This window comes from Aquila chrysaetos, chromosome 7 (genome assembly GCF_900496995.4).
Source record: "Aquila chrysaetos chrysaetos chromosome 7, bAquChr1.4, whole genome shotgun sequence".
In the NCBI taxonomy this organism is placed as follows: domain Eukaryota; kingdom Metazoa; phylum Chordata; class Aves; order Accipitriformes; family Accipitridae; genus Aquila; species Aquila chrysaetos.
Window position 1 is genome coordinate 28,515,688 of NC_044010.1, and position 10,090 is coordinate 28,525,777.

Consider the following 10,090-nt stretch of genomic DNA (forward strand, 5'->3'; position numbering starts at 1 on the left):
CTATGGGAGCTTTGCTGAATGATTATGAAACTTTTGTTACACTTTAAGTGCAGAATAATCATTCTGCTTTTTTTTTTTCTGAAAAGTCAGACCCATGGATGACTGTGTCTCTCACATTACACTGATACTGTCTGTACCTTTGAAAAACCCACCCCAAAATGAAAACAGAAATAATGAAACCTCTTTTCTATAAAAGGGTGTACTCCAAAAGGTTGTTAGGTAGTGTTTTGATCTGGGGCTGAGACAACTGGTATTTTACTGACTCAGGTGGCTGTGCTTAATGATTGTTAACATTATCTAGTGTCTGTGAATGTTCAGCCTGTATTTGTTTTGCTTTCTGTTTTACCTCTGCCTCCACTAAAGAAGGCAAGAAAACCCTTCTGAAAGGCTGCAAGATCTTTTTTGCAAAACGTTTGCAAAAAGGCTGGTAGATTTTTGAGACCTTTCAGAGCGTTTGTTACACTCTGCCCTTTCCAGCTCTCCTACCTCCAGCTGGCTGCTGTTTTCTTAAAATGTCACTAACGTGCTGCCTCTGGATTCCCATTTCTCTCCATCGCAGGCATATAGCATCCTCTGCTCAGGCAGCACAGGTAGCATGGCGTCCTGCTGCCCTGGCTGTGTGGGTTGGCTGGTTCTTTCCACCTCTTTCCAATGCCCAAGAAGCTGTTTGCCTCCAGCAGCATCCCACGGGGAACGACGTGTTTGACTTGTTGCTCTACGTGGAAGTCTTCACTGCCACAAAGCTGTGGAGGGAGCAGGGATGAGATGGGACCTACATGTTGTTGGAAAGCAGGAGACCAATTGCTGAAAAATAATTTCACTAAATAAAGAAGTTGCCTTCAGCTTAATGGCTACAGCTCATTTGTTTTTTTGAAAGACTGGGACCTTTTCTTCTTGTTTAGCATGACAACAATATAAGTTCCTAAATTAAAAATAAATACAGATTTGGTTATCTGGAAAGGCTAATTTCTGCTTTCATAGATTTAAGAGACTGCAACTCTTGATCAGAGGTTTTTTGGAAGCCAGACAATTCTCCAAGCTGAAGGCCCACAGGAAATTGGTCTTGCAATATCCAGTGCCTCTTGTCCATACATAAAAATCTGTAGACATTTTGGTTTTAGCACTGTGCTTGGTAAATAAGCACTTTCAAAAGCTAGGTTTTACACCCTGCCACTGCTATGCTTTTTTACTGCAAATTTCTCTACTCCTTCTCTGCCCACCAAGTAGTCACAGCAGAAAGCTACACAGATTCAGTAGATAAACATGAAATCAGGCTAATAACAGTTGAAATTATTCATGAAGGCACGTACACCAGGCAAGGAGCCTGGATGGTATCTATTTCTCCAAGGTCCTCTTATCAGAGGATTTGAGACTCTCGCAGTCATTTGCTGCATGGTGCCGCAGCACAGAGAAGTTCATCTTACTCTTCTTTCCAAGTCAAGCAGCTGAGAAAAGCTGGTATTGTAACATCAGGTGTTGTGGCCGGAGTCACGCGGAGAGCCTGGGCTGGAGGAACAAAGCCCTAGAGCCCAGACGAGCCTGGTAACGAAGCTGTTTTCGTTTCAGCAGGGACAGAAAGTCACCTCTGTGAATAGCCAAGGATGGATTTGTCAGACTGAACTGGGAATACGGTGACTCCCATTATAATAAATTGTTTCCTCTGAGTCTTACTGATGGCCTGTAAAACAGAAGGCTGGGCTGCCATCCCGGACGCGGCAGGTGCGAGAGTTGGGAACACTGTCCTCGAGGCTGGGGCTGGCGAGAAGCTGCCTTGGCCCCTCCAGTCACCCTGCCCACTGCACAGACCCAGGGGCAGATGCGGGGCAGCTGCCTGTCAGCAGGGAAGGGGACAATGTTGATGCCTCTAAGGATCTTCTGGCCCCCTCATTAACCCCTGATTGAATACCCCTGTTACTTCCTACCACTCAGGGCCTTGTCCTTCTCTTTTTTTTACTGTGTTTGGAGTCAGGTATTCAGCTGTTTGGCTTGCAGATTCACAGGTGATCAAAGCACACAAAAAGAAGTGAGTGCCAGGCTGGTGTCAAGTCAGCTGGACATCCTGGCTGAACCATGCTGAGGGGCCTTGAAACTGAGAGAAATGAGGAATCTTTCAGAATTCAGATTTTCTTTTCTTTATTTTAGTTCTCAGGCTTATTCAGGACGTGTTGAATATGGCAGACACTTAACCAAACTCCATAAGCATCCAAACTTGCAATGAGCTGGAGTTGCAGCACCTACAAATTACCTATAAGAGAGCTTTTGGGAAATAGCATCAAAACCTTCTCCGCAGGATCTCACATTGACATTCCAGATAAGTGCCTGAGGCCTTTCTGGAAATCCTAAATGCTATTGAAAATCACTGAGAAATGGCTATGGAGTTTTCTAAAATCCCAAATAATTTAGGAATAAGTTTAGTAATTCCTTGGAATGGTATACTTTGGAAAATCCCATCAATGTGGATTTATCATTTGAAATCAGAGATGATTGTGGAAAACCTGTGAAAAGGTGACTCTTTTTAGTTGTCCTGGAAGACCTCAGCTAGCATATTTTATCTTCTTCTTCTGCATCTCTACCTCAATTTGTTCTCAAATCTTGGAACAAAAGAACTCTTTGGTACCCAACCAATTCAAGAACAGTTTTCTTACATACAAAATTATATGTCTGAAAGCATGTGCCTCTTGAATTTGTTAATATTATTGCTATGATACTGAAAATGTTCTATTTCATGCATTTGATATTAGGACTGTGCTGACAGATCTACAGCTTTGCCTAATAACAGTACTTGAAAAAGCAAGATTTCACTAAACATTAATTTTACATGGCACAATTTTATTTTTATCATTCTGTTTGCCTAAACAAAAGCAAACTTGCCTTGCATAATTTTTCCTTTACTGATGTTAGCTGTACAAATATTTACTGACTCACCTAAGCCAGGGTTTCAACTAAAACAGTTTTTATCCAGCTAAATAAGGTAATTTAAGTGTTCATATACCATTGAAAAGAAGAATTTTCACATACTTCAAAACATAAGCTTTACTTTTGGTTAAAGGGAGGGTAATTTGCTATATTCAGTGTTGAACTATGCTTTATTTTATAATGCAGTAAATAAATTAATTTTATTACCTATCAACACAAACCTGATTAAAATGACATTGGTATATGATCAGCCTGTTCAGAACCTCATTCTGCTGTTTTTGTTCAGAGTAAAAGGATGAATAAAATGTCTCTAAAGGGTGTTTTATGTAGGCTGACACTGCAAAATGAGCATTGTGGGTTTCTTTTTAATTTGTTTGTTTGTTTTGCTGGAGGTGTGGACTTGTATCCATGTTCCCAAATAATGCAAAAATACAACCTCATCAGTGAAAAGATGCACAGCATACAGCAGTCTTTGTTTTAACAACAAGCAACCAGGGAAACTGGAGGAGATCCATCCCACAGGAGGAAGGGGTGAGGGAGGTACCCATTGTGCAGGCTGCCTGGGAGGCTGTGAGAATAATGTAAGCTCTGTTTGTAAGGATTTTTCTTCTGCTGCTGCCTCATTTTAGCTTTGTTTTAAAAAATAAAATAAAAAGGTATAATACCATTAGTCACAGCTTTGTTAGAAGGAAGCCAGCACTAAATCTTTCTTCCTCCTAGGCCCTGCTTTATATTTTGGTGAGGTGAAAAATGGGATCTGAATGCAAATGGGCCCATTGTTTATTCTGACCTTCTTTTCTATTTTTCTCTAAATTTTTAGTTTAAATGTAGCACTGATTGTCTGTTTCAAAGGCCATGAGTAATGAGAGCATCCCATGTCCTTAGCAAAACCAGGAATGCCTCCTTGACATTTTCCAAGTCTACACCAGATATAATATTCCCTGAACTGCAGAGGAGTCATCCAGCTGACCCCAGTGGTTTTGAGCTCAGACCCAAGGTGTGTGGTGGAATGTGCAGAAGAGAGGATCTGGATCAAATTCCTCTTTAGTGTCTGTTTTATAGAGGAAGGAACTGGTTAGTGGGCCTTCCCACCTCAGGTCTCAGTGCTCAACCATTTCATCATCCAAGAAAAGGAGGAGAGTTATGAAGAGTCTCTAACTGCTATATTCAAAAGAAATGCCTTTCTAATGCCTCTGCACTAGAAGCATCTGTTCTTATTTATGCAGTTTTCCATATACAAGAGGGTATCACACATTTTCATTCTGGAGAGCTTATTCCTGATTTAAAAAAAAAACAAACCCAAACCAAAAAACCCAACAAAAAACAACACATGAAAGGGAAAAAAAAATCTCACACCATGGAAATGTCTCCAAAGAAAGTGAGACCGGGTGCCTGGCTCCTTGGTGAGGTATTGTCACCCAGGCTGGCCCTGGTTCAGCAAAGCACTCAAGTGCATCCATAAGCCCCGTTCACTCCAGTGGGCCATTAAGCTTGGACTTAGATTAGACTTTCTGTAACAGCTGCTGAACAAACTCATAGTACTGCCTCCCCCACAATGATGCAGGGAGAAACATGATTAAAGCTGATGTAAGAGACTACTAGTGAAAGCCAAGTACTCTGTACAACAAGTTTTATTGATCTCATAAAACTCAGGAACTTTTCTGTTAGCCAGCCACCTATTTTTGACTGCCATATACAAACAACTATTCTACTATTCACATATCTAAAGACATAGAGTACTTTTTCAATAAGCCCCAGCATTTAAAGTACTCCATAAAAGAAACATCAGGACTCTCCCCACTTGTGCAGCTACATAAACCTTGTCTCTCATTTGTATATGTCTAAGAGCATTTAGGCTGCCAAAAGTTACTCTGGCTGCTGATTGCCTGGCGCTGTTGCACCGTACAGCAGAGCTAACAAGGCTGGAGAGCCTCTGCAAGTGGTTACGTTCTTACTGCAACCCTGAATTGCCAGGATAAACTCTTCTCTTTCCATTGCCACTGACCACTCTTACATAGCTCCCTAGTAGTTGAGCAGGGAATGAACCACTGCAAGTTTGAAAGTTGTGCTGCTTTTAGGGGAGTATTCTGGCATTCGAGATTTCCAAGTTGGCAGTAGGGAGAAAAACAAGGTTGTAGTAGAAAGGGACCTAGGGTGGTGGAGGAAAAAAGGATGAAGTAGGGAAGTCCTGTTCTGGTATGTCACCCATTTAATCCACTATTATTACATGCATAGTTATATTTATTCATTTACAGAGTAACTCAAATCTGTTTCATTGCTCTTGTCCTGGTTGTGTAGGGGGCTAGCTAGTTCCTTGTACTGACAGGTTTCAACTTCATCTGAAATCAGATACTAGAGGAAATGAATTGGATTTATGTGTGCGTAGAAGGGTTGCTCAGGCAGGATCTATGTTTATTAAAGCACTGTCTGGCAATTCTCATAGGGTGTCTTTATAACTTGTAAAGCTTTAATACAAAAGGAGATTCAAAATACAATCAAGAATACAATGGGGTTTACAGGTTCATATGGTTATCCATCTCCAATCCTATAATCCGTCCTTACGTGGTGACTTGCATGATTCTGGTCTGATTCTAAACCCTATTCATATGGAAATACATATGTTCATATGAATAACTGTTTAAAATCAATGCTATTTTATTATATGGTTTATACATTTTAGAATCAGACCTTCTGAGAAAAAGACAGTATTGTTTTCAGACAAAATAGTCAAGACAGCAAAGTATTACTTACACTCAAATGACCAAATGGGAGACTATGTATGAATTTCTCTCATATAGGGAAAACAGTGCAAATATAATATTTCTAAGGTCAGAGGAGAATACTTTAAAAAAATTGGTAACTTTAATTTAGAGGCATAAAAATAAGCCTTGGAGAGGTGTAAAGTGGTCATCTAGTCCATGTCTCTGTTGGGGACTGGCTTGTAATGAGAAAGAATGAAAGAAAAACTTTCTCTGGTATTAAATTTATTAACATAAAATATACTTTTACTAGTTGGTAATTAGTTCTCACATTCTTAGGAGAAAAAGACAGCTCTGTTACTATATGGCTGATACAGGATGTCATCAGCACGTGGTTTCTTTGAATACTTGGTTTTTTTCAATGTATACAATGCTTTTCCATTTCTTAACCAAATAAAATTTTTGTTGATTGGGTATCCTAGTACCGAAAACCTACAGTGGGCAGGCAATTATATTTTCATTTGCGTTTAATTGCCACTACTTATTCTATTAAAAAGTTACACTCCCTCACGCAGCAATGTTATCAGTTATTTGGAGCAGATAATTTATGATCAAGCACAGATTATATTTGGGATGAAATAATTATAAATCTATAGTATCTAATAACCCGCCTTTGTTGAAGAAAAAGTAATTTGGAATTAGTAACCTTAAAACCAAATTTGTCTCTGATACCAATAAAACGTTTTCCCTAGGATGAGCTTGTTCTATGGCAATCAGCTTCTCTTCTGAGCCTGGAAAGAAAAACAGTTTCTCAGTCCCACCAAACAATACTGAAACACAGAATTTTCACCTTCCCACCACTGCTGATCCCGTCTCTGGAACAAATTAAACCATAGAAGATTTAACTAGGGAGGGCTCACAGTGTCTGAGCCCGCCTAGTGACTTGCTTGAAACAACAGATTCTTGGCACCAAAAATTTTTTGAGATGCTCTTTCCATTGTAAAAAGGATTAATAATAGCCAAATATCACTAGCTAATTTCTCCAGAGTCCTTAAAGGCTGGAAACAGTGTGTAGATGAGGTAGAACCCTTCACTACTCTCAGTATTCAAAACCCTGCTGAGTACTCATAGTCTTTGAAATGTCTGCTTTTAATTATGCACATTGCCTTTCTGCCAGATAGCAGGTGGAATAGTTTTCAATTCAAGTGGGAGCTAATATAAACTCCTCTCAGCAAAGTCTCTTCAAAAGGATTCTCTTTCAAGGCTGGCTGTGTCAAGCTGAGTCTTGAGGTGTGCGCAGGAGAATATTCTTTCGGTTAATTGCACAAGAAGTAAGGTCTTCTGCTGTGTACTGATAAAATTCAGTAAAACTTGAACTTCTCCTGCTTCTGTTATCTGTCTAGTAGCCAGTTATGTGGCTATGCTGTGCTTTGGTGAAATAACACTATCTCTTTGTATCCAGCCTGGCATGACTAATGTAGACCTGCCGTTTGTTCTCATTCATTCTCACCTTAAATTGAATCTGTCAGGGAAACTTTTTCCCTTATTATGGCAATTTTTTCCAAGTTTTCCATTCATTGTCTATGGACAGAATGAACACAGCTGCATACGTGGGCGTGACTGAAAGTTGGGCATTCAAACTCCCTATTTTGTTACAAGTTTGCATGTGCCAAAGGGCTTTTGTGCGCAAGCTACTTGTTGACAGACATAAGGAGGTAGAGGTTTGAAAATTCCAGGAGATATTATTACACTATACCAAGAATATCTGTCAACAATAAGGAGAAATCCTACAGACCCAGGGTGTCATCCTCCAAAATTACTCACAGAACTTTGGTAAAGTTTAGTTAAAGAAGACACAGCTAATTACAGACTAAAAGAACACTATATTTTTAAAGTTCTGATTCAAGGAAAGGCAGGCCCTAAGTATGTGTCTAACTGCTTTTCTGAATAAGTGTAAATTGAAATAAAAACCCAGCCAAATGAAAACAACCTAATAGCCCCAACCTCCTATAATCCTTTCATCGCCTTGGTTTCATCTACAACTAGTTCCTCTAGTGTGGATGGGAGAGGAGAGCTTGTGGAAAGACAGCATATGTTTAGCACAGCTACAGCTTTAAAAAGTGTTAATATTTGTCTTGAAAATGAAAAATATAGGATACTGCCACTCAGTAACTGGATTTTACTATGAAAACTATAATCACCAATCCCTACTTGCGTCATGTTGACTCCATCTGTTGCGTGCAACACAGGAGTTTCTCCAGTTCAAGGCCTTGGTTTTGCAAGCAAAACAGGAACAACTCTCAAGGGTAGGTCTATAAAAGCAGCAGGTACTCCACACCACATACTCATTTTTTATTCAAGAAGAAGCTTTCCCCAGAAAAGATGAGTCTTCTGGTGTTATGAAGTGGTAATTAAGAAGAATGCAGTCAGGAACTTACTGTCTCTGGAAGGGGTATGTAATATAAGCAGGAGAACAGCAAATGTAAGTGGAGGTGGGACTAGCAAAAGTAGGAGGGAAGGAGACTATCTGCATTTTGTTCAACGAGGCTGCTTTGAAAAAACCTTTAATAACAACAGTTCTTAACTTCAGTGTCCCAGAGGTTATTACATTTCTTTCCCAAACTCTTAAAAAGTTAGTTCCTTATACAGATATTAGCATTTCTCAGATCAAGTGACCAGCTTCTCAGCTATTGTACAGAGATGGCACTGTCAATTTTCACTAGTTGGAGATGTAGGCAAAAAAAATCAAAGTAGGGCTTAAGTGGGGTTTAAGATGGGTATAAGCTCATTGCAAAGCCTGAGGAACAGCTGGCATGAAATGTAAGCATTGTTCAACCAGCATGTAACAATCCCGTGTCTGCTCCCCTTACATGAACACCCTCCTGAAGAGCCTGTTAATCCCTGCTGTGACACTAAGCACCATAAACAGCATGAGCACCATAAACAGGGTAACTAACTGAAGCATGCACAGGACTATGAAAATACTTACATGTGATAGTGAAACCTAGCAAACTAAAAAACCCCCCAGCCCAATATATGTGAAGTAGAATAGTAGGAGTCATCCTGCTGCTCTTAAAGGCTGTCTCTATCTTGAGCACTGCGATAAAACTTCGTATGACTGTAAGACTCCTCCGAAGGCAGGCTTGACTCTAATGTATTTTGTGCACAAGACACTTCATATAGAGACTGTGTTCATTTAGGTAGTTATTAAAAACTGTGTAACTGTTGAAGAAAAATATCAATTAAATGTATGAAAAGAAAATCAGACCAGGTGTATGCAGCAGTTATGATGACATGAAATATTGCTTGAGCACAGTGGTTTACTGCCATTTCAGGAATCATCTATAACTATGGTACCTGAGCACTCAATATAGGTTACTGATGTAAACAATTAAGGAAGAGCACTATATGCCCAGATTGTTCCAAAGCATGTTCCAATGCAGGGGTTTTTCACATGTATTTGTCTCATACTTTTAATAAGAGGAAATAGGTTCTTTGACATGCAAAACCCAGTTGAAAGTAACTCACAAATTTAAAGGAATTATTTACAATTGAAACAACCTTCAACCAACCCCACAAATTGCTCCCATCTCTTACCCTCTTGTACTGAAAATGTGGTGTGTTAAGAGTCATCCCACGGTCTAAGAAAAAATCAGGCCCCATATAGTGATAAAATATCTGCTGCTTTCCTTAAATACTATTTAGTCTTACCAAAGTGAAGCAGAGATAAAGTTTTAATGCAATGAGCTTAAAATAATTTTTTTTTTCTGCCTTGGTTTAAGTCAAAACTGTAATGGTATTTGAGCTTTTTTTCAAAGACATGTGATTGCCTAGATGATAAAGCTGGACACTGTGGCAAAAGGCATACTGGAAGGAATGTGCTTCACTTCTCACCTGTCTTTCCTAAAATGTGCTGGCAGCCAAGTATGATATTTGAGACAGTTTCAAAAGAATGCTTCTCTTCTCAAATAAAAGGAAGCTTTATTCAGATACTCTTTTTAATTCCAAAGTCCAAAAGAGGCCATGGTCTTAACATCCTCAGAAGCTGGACTGGATTGAAATGGAAATATTGGAGCCAGCACATGTGTTACTACTTCTTTTGGCTCTATAATTAAAAAAAAAAAAAAAAAAAGAAAAAAATCATTGTTAAATCTGCTAAAGGGTTCAGTTTTTCATGGTCCTCAGTGACCTGAAACTCCAGGAAGTCGATAAAGTTGAAAGTGCTCAGCCTCTTCTGGGAATCTTCATATGGTACCTGACAAGCACACTGCTTCCTGACATCTGCTGAAGCAGCAGTACCTGTGAAGCCGTGACACTGCTTGAAGTACTGGGAGAGCTCTGGAATCCAACTCTTTAAAGATGAACATCACAAATATCCCAATATATCAAGTAACTCCTGACATCTGTAGACAGGAGAACCGCTTAGTGTCGCAGTACTGGGAAGAGCAAGCACAGAAATACATCTTTAATTTTAA